Source organism: Seriola dumerili, unplaced genomic scaffold (assembly GCF_002260705.1).
Source record: "Seriola dumerili isolate Sdu_G_001 unplaced genomic scaffold, Sdu_1.0 BDQW01000756.1, whole genome shotgun sequence".
In the NCBI taxonomy this organism is placed as follows: domain Eukaryota; kingdom Metazoa; phylum Chordata; class Actinopteri; order Carangiformes; family Carangidae; genus Seriola; species Seriola dumerili.
In genome coordinates, this window is record NW_019175011.1 from 167,257 (window position 1) to 178,650 (window position 11,394).

The window sequence follows — 11,394 nt, forward strand, 5'->3', positions numbered from 1 at the left end:
TTCCCCATTGTAGGCCGCTATGTTAAGTAATTCACATCCCACTCGCTCTTACTGAAAGAATAAGAAAATCACTGTTGTATAAGATGTCACTCTTGGGTCAAAGGAATATTTCACGTATTTTTCTTCCCTTCCCTGTGGCTTTGACTGTTGCAGGCCTGGATATTGGTTTCTAATCCAGCAATTAAAGCTCAGTCTCCTGCTGCTCTTATTCTAAGTCACTCCGAATTAAAACATCACAGCCAAGTGCCCGAAATGCAAAATATTACCCAAGATTAGTATCATATTCAATGCAAAAAAAAAAAAGTATCAGTCATGTTTGCTGCACAACCACACGAGAATGGGATTTTTTTTTTTTCAAGGACTGAGACACCTAAGTCCTGACTCTCCCAGCTATTTTTCCAAAGCTAAAGCAGCACATATATCAGTATCGATCAGCTCCCTGCACATTGAGTGGAGCAGAGAGAGAGCCTGGGGAAATAAAGCTTCAGCCAGCTTCAAATGGATCTGCCTCCAGCACGTAAACACACACACAGACATGCACGCACACGCAGAGGTGACACACAAAAGCGGGAACAGTTTTACGAACATGCCAGCTGTGGAGCTACTGGCCGACATTACGTTCAAGGCCCCTGACTGCAAATGCTTGATCATGATTTGACTTTAATCCAGACCTGGGAACAGTCGAGAGATTTGCTTGTGGATCCAAGATAATTGAATTTGTACTAAAAGAATAAAAAGTTTATATAAGCCGCAACTGACCCAATTTATTTCCTTAAAAGCAATCACCCTAACGTTAACCTTTATGATCTCTCTTATCTCAGGTTAAAAGCCTACCTGTTGTATCGCTGACCGATAAGCTGTGCAAACATACATGCACAAGACTCTTCCTGCCGCTCTCTCGCCTCAACACACGGCTCTGAAATCAGCTGAATGTGCGTGAGGAACATGTAAACTCACCAGAATGGTCCTCTAATGCACTCTTTAAGAGCGTTTTGATGAGCGTTAATGTGTAGCAGAATGTTGATAGTCAAATGGATTTTATTGGCCATAGGAGAGTTCGAATTGAGGGTTTCTGTTTGCACTTCTGAAGCCACAGATTGTTCCCATTGGGGATCATTAAACATTGTTCTGTAATGTCAGTGCAGCACGGTTTTTTTCTCTGATGTTACTTAAGACAAACTTTATCTTTCTAACGAGCTGCTTGTCAACAGATCATTTTCTAACAGCTTAGAACTTGATTTATCCAAACACTGCTTGTGGCTAAAGTGCAGGTTTAGTTTAGTAAACTTGATGTGAGACGTGTGCTTTGTTCAACAGCTACATCACTGGAAATGTGACAGTGTTATAATAGAGACTGATGTCAAAACATACGCCTCAATGTGTCAAACTTGGGTATTCTAACTCATACGAAAGCAGACAGTATGATCCACTTGTAAAGGTTTGAGCTCTTAAACAGAGGAGTTTGCAAACAATAAGAGAGTCATTGTGGAGGGTTTCAGCAGTAAACACTGTCTGAAATTAATGAGCAGCATCACAGACAGCAGACGAGGCCTCGCCGCCGCTTTAAGGACTTGCACATTCCCAAGAGTGAGTAACAGCAGCGCGGTGAAGATGAATGGACGAACGGATGGATGCGTCTGGTCCGGAGTGTTGTGTTCAGACCTAAATCATCATGTGGGTGTTTACAGCGAACTGGTGGCACTCAAATGAGCTGTGCGAGAAATGTTTGGACAAGGTGTTAAAACAAAAGGCCGAGCAGCGCACGCTCTCAGCGAGGACGCTTTCTCTTAAGATCATCCAAGTGGATGTCTTTGTATTCTGTAGTAGCTCCACCGCTGGCAGGACGGTCTGTGTCACTGCTGCTGGTGTCGGTGGAGATCTCTGCAGCCAAACGGGGGGTTGGCACGCCGTGACAGCCTCCAGATACCTTGTACAGATGAGGCCCCAAATAGAGTAAAGGTCAGTGAATGCATCACACTAGACCTAAATTCCCTCCCTCTCTCTAACACCCTGTTTCTTCTTCTTCCTCTCCTCTTCCTCGCTCGTTCCTTCAGGTTATTGATCCGTCCTCCGCTCCTTCCACCCAATGCACCGTTCTCATCTCAGATACGTGGCCTCTTATTTGGCCTCATCAGCCGGGAGTGAAGTGACATTTAAGCCCAGCAGTGGGTCCATGTGAGAGTGCACGGTGCTGTCAGTGACCTGTGAGGCGGGCCTGTGGGGTATATCATCAAAATAATGCAAAATGATGGCAAAGGCTAAATTTACCTGCAGTAAAAGGTTCAGGCAGTTTTTTAATTCCTTTGGTTAACACAAAGAAACTGCAAAGAGGTTAAGAGACATTTTTTGTCTTTGTGTTTATAAAATACCGACAGACAATTTTCAAGAAACTAAGGTGGCACCTTGAAATTCCTCATTTCATCCAACCATCAGTCCAAAACCCAAAGAAACTCAGTTTGGGCTCCCTTGAACAAATTCCATATTTTGTGGGTATTTCAAGTGAAAACTAAATTAAACAGTAATTGAGACATGAGCAAAAGGCATGACTGTACTTAACACTGAGAACTTCATTAACTCTTTAGGCCTTAATCGACTTGTTACGACTTGTAATCGACTTGTCATTAGGAGCCGTCAGCTGATGACAATTCCAGATAAATGATAAATTCTCTGACTCTTAAAACCCTGTAACATTCAACAACCATGAGCTCCTCTGAGCGACTCACTGAGGGATCAGAGAATAAAGCTAACTGATGCCTCCAAAGAAAGGCAGGGGAGGCTATAAAAAGAATATTAAAGCCCTTCCAGCTTGAAATTTCCACTGTCTGAAATGTCAAGCTTTGGACGTCAAGACAGAATCTGGTAGACCAAGAAAACCCTACAGACAAAACTCCACGTCTCCTGGGCAGAAAGGCAAAGCAAAATCCCATATGACTGCAAAGGAGCTGCGGGAAGGTTTAGCTGACAGAGGAGTGGTATGATGGGTCTCAGAAGGAAACTTTACCTGCAACCTCATCACAAAAGTCCACAAAGTAGAAGTCTGCAAAGCAATATCTGGATAAGCCAGAGTCGTTTTGGAAACAAGTGCTATGAAGTCAATGAAGCTGAAACGTAGCTCTGGTCACAATCACCAAAGGTGCGTTTAGAGAAAACAAGGAAGCAGCATTTGATGAAAAGAGTGTCAACTGTTAATATTCTGCTTCAGGGTTGTGTGGCAGGAAACATTGCACAGATATGCACCAAATATCAGCGAATTCTGGACGCAAATGTCCAGCAGTCAGTGAACAAACTAAGGCTGAAAAGAGGCTGGCTTCTACAACAGGAAGATGATCTAAAGCAAACCGTCCTGCACTTGTAGTACCCTGACTTTAACACTTTATCAGTGAACATCTGTGAGTAGATCTTAAACATGCTGTGTGTGCGATAGCCTAAAAATATCTCAGAGCTTGATGTGATCTGCAGGAAGAGTGGGTGAAGAGTCCTACGTCAAAAATAGAAAGACTCCACACAAAGTCTTTCAAGCAGCAAAGGAGGGGCGACTACGCAGTGACTTTGTAGGGAGTCTCAACTTTTTTTTACATGCAGAAAATACTGTTTCATTTTTCCACATTTTTTTAAGTGTGTGAAATAAAAACTAACTCTACATTAACAGTTGAATAACAGCTCATTTTGATATCTGTCTGTTCTTTACTTCAAAAATCAACAATATGGAATTTGCCCTGGGGTGGCCAAACTTGTACACCACAAACTGTTCACCACGAAAAAAAAAACAGCAACTCTTACATTTCAGAAGCTAAAATCTGAAAATGTTCATCATTGTTTCTTAAAAAAACGCCTCAAACGATTAAGCGATTATCAAAACTGCTGTTAAAATAAGTAAATAAATAATATTATATCATTGTGAAGAGAATTTAGTAGCTTCAGCTGCCACGTGCTATAGTGGATTTATAGTCCAAGGCTGTTCGTGGTTTATTATCTCTGTGTTCTGCAACTACAGGAAATTATCCCCAAACAGACATATAGTCACATGTGATGTCCAGCACTTCATCACTGTTCATGCACAACACAAAGAACAGAGGGCAAACTGTGGTGTGGATGATGACTTACTACTCCCACCAGGGGTGGCATCTAAACACGAACACAGTTCCCTTTTTATGAGCTGAGGTTTGGCAGACACAAACTCAACAGTTCATTGTTTTTTTAGTTTGATTTTCTGATTGTGATCTGTGTGAAATCACCCATGAAGAGAAGGGAAGATGGTTTAACAGCTGACAAAGCCCATCATGCTTAACTAAGGCTACAGACACCTTGATTAAATTAGTTTTGATTGTTTTAGCCCACAACTGTTTTAAACAAAATATGATTACATTAAACTGAATGGGTTTAGTATTATTTCTAACAAACCTCCAGATTTAAAATCAAAGAGGACCTTTAATCCACAAACACTTACAAAAGCCAGTGTATTTAAAAAGGTTTGTCTATCTGTGAGTAACAGAGAGACCATTTAAACAGAAAACAACCTTTACTGACCTCTATTGGCGAACAAATCATCATCAATACACCCTTCCTACACACGTCTCTGCACCAGCTCTCCACCCCGTCAGTGTTGATATAAACAGCAAAAGTAATATTGTTAGAACTGCAATGATTAGTCGATTAATCAATTAGTCGATCGTCTTCATAATCAATTCATAATTCAAGTCATGCTTCAAACAAAATCCCCCCAAAAAAGTCTCAAATATTAATATCTCTATTTTGCTTTTCTCTGTTTTAAATTTTTATAAACTGAATATCTTTGGGTTTTTGGACAGTTGGTCTGAAACAACACGACATCTGAAGCCCTCACTATGGACTCAGACCATGGGATGGATATTTTTTACTATTTTTTGACATTTTATAAACTAAATGATTGCCTGAGGAAATAATCAGCAAATTATTTGGTAATAAAAATAATTATATGTGGCAGCTCTAAATATTTCCTAACAAGTATGACTGCACCAGTTAAAAGATCAGAATTATTATAATATTTATAAAAACTATAACAGTAGTGCAGCTTTGTCATGTAGCGTTAGTCAAACAAAAGATGACAGTGGGAAGGGAAGGTTTTACTCTGCAATGAAATACAGACCAGAATACATCTCCAACGTCTTCTGCAGATACACTATACGCATCATTAGTTATAGCGGGACAAAAATCCCTAGAATAAGATACGAAACCAGCCAAGGCACTTGAAAATCACTGCATACTTCTACATCTCTACTTGTTTCTGTGCCTTCTGCTCAAAAATCTCCTCGCCTCCAGGCATCCAGGCCTGATGTACATCAATAACACACTGTGGCAGCAGAGTTACCTTTTCCACCCTTCATATCTTTTCTTAGTGAATATTTCATGCTCTGCTAGTCACTAAACTGCCTGTCCCAGGGCGCCGTCTTTCCCCTTTGTGGAAAGCAAGTGGTTGCTCTTCAGCAGCACTTAGTGTCTTTGCCGCAGATTGAGCGTTGCCATGATCATGACCGAGTCATGAGCCCCACGGCGCAGTTAAAGGAGAGACAGAGGAGGCATATACAAGAAGTGTTCAGAGGAGCTTCACTAAACGCAGACATGCTCTCAGGCCTCGTCTTAAGGCTGAAAGACAGGCCTTTTCTTTCAGAACAGAGAGGAATGTCTCAGAAATTGGGCAGCTGCCGTGGATAATACAGCAGCCATTTAACACCGTTAGCTTCAGTTGGAAGGATGAGATACTGTTTGGCATGCTTATCTCAAGAGATGCTTAATGGAAGGAAAATTTATATCACCAATAGCCAGGGCACTCTGTTTTATAAGTTGCCTTGTTAAACCGTGAAGTGTTTTATGTCCTTAAGCAAAGCGTTTTAGTCTTAATGTTGTAGAAGGGACGTTGAACAGGTTCAGTCTGACCAACCAATGTTTCACACTGTGAATACCAAATCAGCAGTTGGTTTCATATTTATCCGCCAATGTTTTATGGTTTTAATACTTTTTGGTTATAGCTATGGTCTTTGGACGGGCATTCAGCGGTCAAACTGAAATTTCATGAATTTTAGATACTCCAAAAACCATTTGCACCACGTGATTCTAATGTTTTCATTTAGATGTGAAACCATTAGTCAATTATTTGATTAGTCCATCAACAGAAATTTAATTGGTCACTAATTTGATAATGGATTGTTCAATTTCATTTTTAAAGCAAAAACTTGCTGGTTTTCTTTGTTTTTGGGCTGTTGTTCACACAAAGCAAGACATTTGCGAATTACATTCTTTTACCTTTTTAATGAAATATTATATATTTAGACCAAACGATTCATACCTCAATAGCCCAATTTTATTATCCTGGAAGATTTTGTGACGTTCAAGCAACTTTGCTATTATAATGTTAAATATTTCATATTAAGGGGAAACCACCACGGCTGGAAGCTAATGATGGAGAATAACTGTTGGAATTTACATGCAGATGTTTGAAACACTGCAGATCACAAGTCAAAGCATCAACAGTCTTTAACTTTTATTTGACAAGACTCAGAGTCTTCAGCCAAACTAGCTGCTCCGTGAGGCTATACTTAGGCACAGCTGTGTTTGAGCTAAAAGCTAATGTTAGCATGCTAAAATGCTAACAATTACAATGCTTGCATTCTGATGTTTAGCAGGTATAATGTTCTCCATATTCACCATCAGTTTAGCTTGTTAGCATGCAAACATTTACTAGTAAGCACTAAACCAAAGTACAGCGGAGGCTGATGGGTAGCCAGTAGCAGGTTTTTGGTCATAACTCACAAATTTTGACCTGATCAGTTAATATGCTGATAATTTTCTGATACATTTTTCAACATAAAAATTGTCAGAAAACATGTTACAATTTCCCAGAGTGAAGGGTGAGTCTTCAAATTATTTGTCTGACCAACAGTCAAAATTCAAAGATAACCCCAAACACATTCATCAGCGAGCTTTAAAATGTGTTGTTAAGTATATTTTTTATCTATGTACATAGCCAAACTAGCTTCTTACCCCTACTTCCAGTCTTTACGCTAAGCAATGCTAATAGTCTCCCAGCTCCAGATCTGTAATTAAGCATATTTGTACAAATGTTGACCTATTCCTTTACCAGATGAACCTATAGCAGCATTTGTCCAAAATAAACCCAACAATTTCTGTTCGTTGTTTCCTTGTCCATTCTTGTTGTTTTGGAATCATCGTCCTGCATCTGATCAGTGCTGCAGCTAAAAAAGTGAGATTGTCAAACTGGCAGAGATTTCGGGAAGGAAGTGGTGTTGAATGACCTCTTGTTTAGGACAATGTCACACTGCAGCCCACAGTATTTCTCAGCGTGTGACACAATAACGACTTGTTCTTGCCATTGAACATTGTGGCTCTGTTTGGACTGGAGCCATAACTGCTCTGTCAGGATTTTGCTTCCCCTCGCCAGCTCCCCAAACAAACTCTAGACTATACTCTGCCTCTCTCTGCCACATAATGCTGCCTTCTTCTCGCACAATGCAGTCACTAAAGTACATGAAGTGACAGCGGCTGACGTAACTGCGGTCACCGAGGCCATTCGTCTTGCCTGGCTTGCTCAGAGGCACGTTGGTAGGATCTGAACGGCTGATTTCTCCTCGACAGCTCGGTGCTGCCTGTGTGCCTGACACCATAACTCATGCTCGCCTTGCCAGGATGTAATGCTTAAGAGGAACATTGTACACTACAGCACTAATGGCTGAGGAATGACATCCATTCTCAATCAAAGCAGATCGAGGGTGAGCTATCCGTTACGAAGAGGGATAGCCTCGTTTCCTTTGACTTGATTAGAGTGGTCGGCGAACCAATAAACTCTGGGACAGATATTAATGTAATTGCTGAAGCAGCTGGTTCCTGTCTGAGTTATGATCCATTGTTTGAAGGGAAAAACCAGAGAGGGGGGAATCAGAAAGAGAGGACAAAACAGTATGGTACAATAACCATTTGTTAAGAGAGAGAAAATGAGGAAGTCCACAAAACTGTTTACACAACAGACATAAACAGTGTGGCTGAGTGGGAAGGTCCATCAGTTTTTATCTCAACAGCTAAATGTTCACTTTCATACTTTTATAAATATTACTGTCTCCCCTTCAGGGAAATTGTCAGCACACATGATACCTGAGAGCTTTTGTAGTTGAACATTGACAACTGTCCTCGTCGAGGTCTTTCATAACTGACTGGACTCCTAATTTTATTTATCTGTTGCTTCGTCTGAAGCTTCCACTCAGTCGTTTCTAAATGACTTTATTGTGTTGCTTGACATTTCTTTTTCTTTTTCACTCATTCCTGAAGAAACAGGATTATCATGCCTTTGACCCTTCCACTCATAGCTTTCAGTTGTAGGTAGTCTTTTGGACATGAAGCATAGGAATTTATTTGTGATCAAGTGTATGTTTATACAGTTATGAGTTTAAAAGTTCTTACAGTCAAGTGGTCACTTAATGTAACTTTCACAAAAAAGGAAAAGTATTGTTGCTCAGATCAGCTGCATTTAACCATGGTACTATAAACAGAGACAAAGCAGAGCTATCCTAAAGAATGGCCCCGGAGGTTTTCCTTCATACAGGCTTTGGAGAAATATGTACTTTAAAGTGGTCGTCTGCTGCCACCCGGTGGTCAGACAGGAGTACTGTAAATGCAGTGCAGGCAAAGAGGAGTCATACACTTGCGCACAGCTGCACACATCAGCGGCACCTTGTCCACACAGCATTTCCTATGCTAAATAAAGCCATGACCCGTTTTAATGTTTAATGTTTGCTGTTTTGCAGGTGAGCAGGGGGTGAAGCGTCAGCACATTTCAGATGCTGCCAAATGTCCGCAGCACAGGTATCTTATCATAATCAACCCCTTTTTACTACAAAAACAATCTGAATTGTCTCGGTGTCAAACTTTAAAAGTTTGAAACGGAGTCTTCATGAACATTTGAGCCCACTGGGAGCCAAAACAAAGCCTCTCCTGCTTATGTTTGTGAAGTATTGTAAATATATTTGTAATAAAGAACAGAAAATGATCTGTAATTTGAATCTAAATGTGCACATAAATATGATTTCCACTAGATGGCAGGTCGAGCTCAGAGACTCACCGCCTCCGTTTCTTTACCCTGAAGCTGCTCAAGAGTTTTCCATCTAATCATGTCTTATTCTGCTGGGAGCTGCCTCCCGGAGTATCACACCTGCCCACTTCCTTTTCGTCTCCATGCCAGGGGAATGCAGTAACCCGCTCCCACAATGCACTGCAGCTCCCCTCTGTGAGGAAACACTGTAGTGGCGCTGTGAGCATATGGCACTTTCTTAAAAAAAACAAAAAAACAAAATAAGTGAGAAATGAACCTTTACTACGAAATGCTGTATGTAAATGTTGTCAGGCGTTGAGGCTCATGGGGAGGGAGGAACGTTAAAGTCTCCAGGGCGTCAGGTGACACCTTTTATCTTTTTGACATTTCAAACTTTGCCTTTGAGAATGTCAGTGCAGCTTGTTTTCATATGCAAACATGCGTAAACTGGGACTTGAAACTTTTTTACTATGACGGTAACAAAAGTGAAGCTCTTCAACCATCACTCCTCTGACAGAAAGAGCTTCCATAGCTACAACCTGAAATTCATTAAAGCTTGATGTAATTATAATTTATTTGACTAAAACAGAAAATATGAGATGTTTGCCTCCTTTGAATCTTTATCCACAAGAGAAGGATTTGTTGATGTATTGTCTCTTTTCAGTCAAACACAGCTTGGCCAGGTAAATGTGATTCAGCTGTAAGTTTATTGATGAAAAGAATTGAAGTCTTAACAGGCGGAGGGACCACAACGCTGGACTCTGATTGGACAATTTCACTGCAGATTCACTGATTTCACTTGTGTCAATAAATCCTGGGCCTCCTATAACCTTGTTTCTTTGGGCTACTGAAGCAAACAATACTTGAATAAGCAAATATCATCCTCATTATCAATCCTCTGTCATTAATATGACATATAGATATTTTCAATAATGTGAGGACTTTTAAGGAGATGTAGATTATCTTTGTCTCGACTGAGTATCAATATCCCCCATCCATCCTCACTTATCACATTCTCGGCCCTTTGTTTACTGCAAACCACACTGCACTGCATTGTTTGTCAGGCTGAGGGAGCCTTGATGGAATCAGAGTCCATTAACATGGAAGGCAGCGTCGAGGTGACTTTAGCTCCTAATTAAAAACAGATGTGTCCATTTAATAGTCTTAATACTTTGTGGGAGAGCGAGACAATCACCGCAGAAATATCTATTTGCCTCATTAAATCGGGAGGCTTGATCATGATGAGAAGCAGGGTAATGAATGAAGACAGACATGTTTACCGGGTTGTTTAAACAGTGTTTGCTGGGAGGAGAGAGGGTGGAATCTAGATGGACTGTTGTTTGGTGGTGGGGAGAGGAGGGAGACCTCAGCTAGGCTGAAGACTGATATGATGAATGACACGTGAAGTCAGGTAAAAACAAGGAGGAGGAGACGACTCTGAACCATCAAACTATCATTTTGTAGATACTTTCATATTTCAAAGTACTGAGTTGTTTGAAGGCTTCTGTATCCCTGGCAATGATTTCTGGCCCGTGCTGCACAGCGAGACTCTAAACTCAGTTGCGTTTTTAAATGGAAGATTTTGTGATGTTCAAGCAACTTTGCTATTATAATGTTAAATATTTCATATTAAGGGGAAACCACCACGGCTGGAAGCTAATGATGGAGAATAACTGTTGGAATTTACATGCAGATGTTTGAAACACTGCAGATCACAAGTCAAAGCATCAACAGTCTTTAACTTTTATTTGACAAGACTCAGAGTCTTCAGCCAAACTAGCTGCTCCGTGAGGCTATACTTAGGCACAGCTGTGTTTGAGCTAAAAGCTAATGTTAGCATGCTAAAATGCTAACAATTACAATGCTTGCATTCTGATGTTTAGCAGGTATAATGTTCTCCATATTCACCATCAGTTTAGCTTGTTAGCATGCAAACATTTACTAGTAAGCACTAAACCAAAGTACAGCGGAGGCTGATGGGTAGCCAGTAGCAGGTTTTTGGTCATAACTCACAAATTTTGACCTGATGACCCAAAGTACAAGTGAATTTTTGGCACTTTTCCTTAAAAATGACTGAAACAATCAAAATAATTCATAATGATTGAAAAAAATAATAATTATCAATTATAATACACGTTATTCGGCAGACGAATCAATAAAAATAATTGTTAGCTTCAGCCTGACATTTGACCATTTATCAGTTTTATGTGCAAGACATTTACGTCAAAGGGAGCTTTAATTAGGGGTTTTGCTTGATTGACAGGTCTCTTAGCCTATCATGCTCAGCTATGTGCTTGCCACTTGCTCATCCCTCCTCA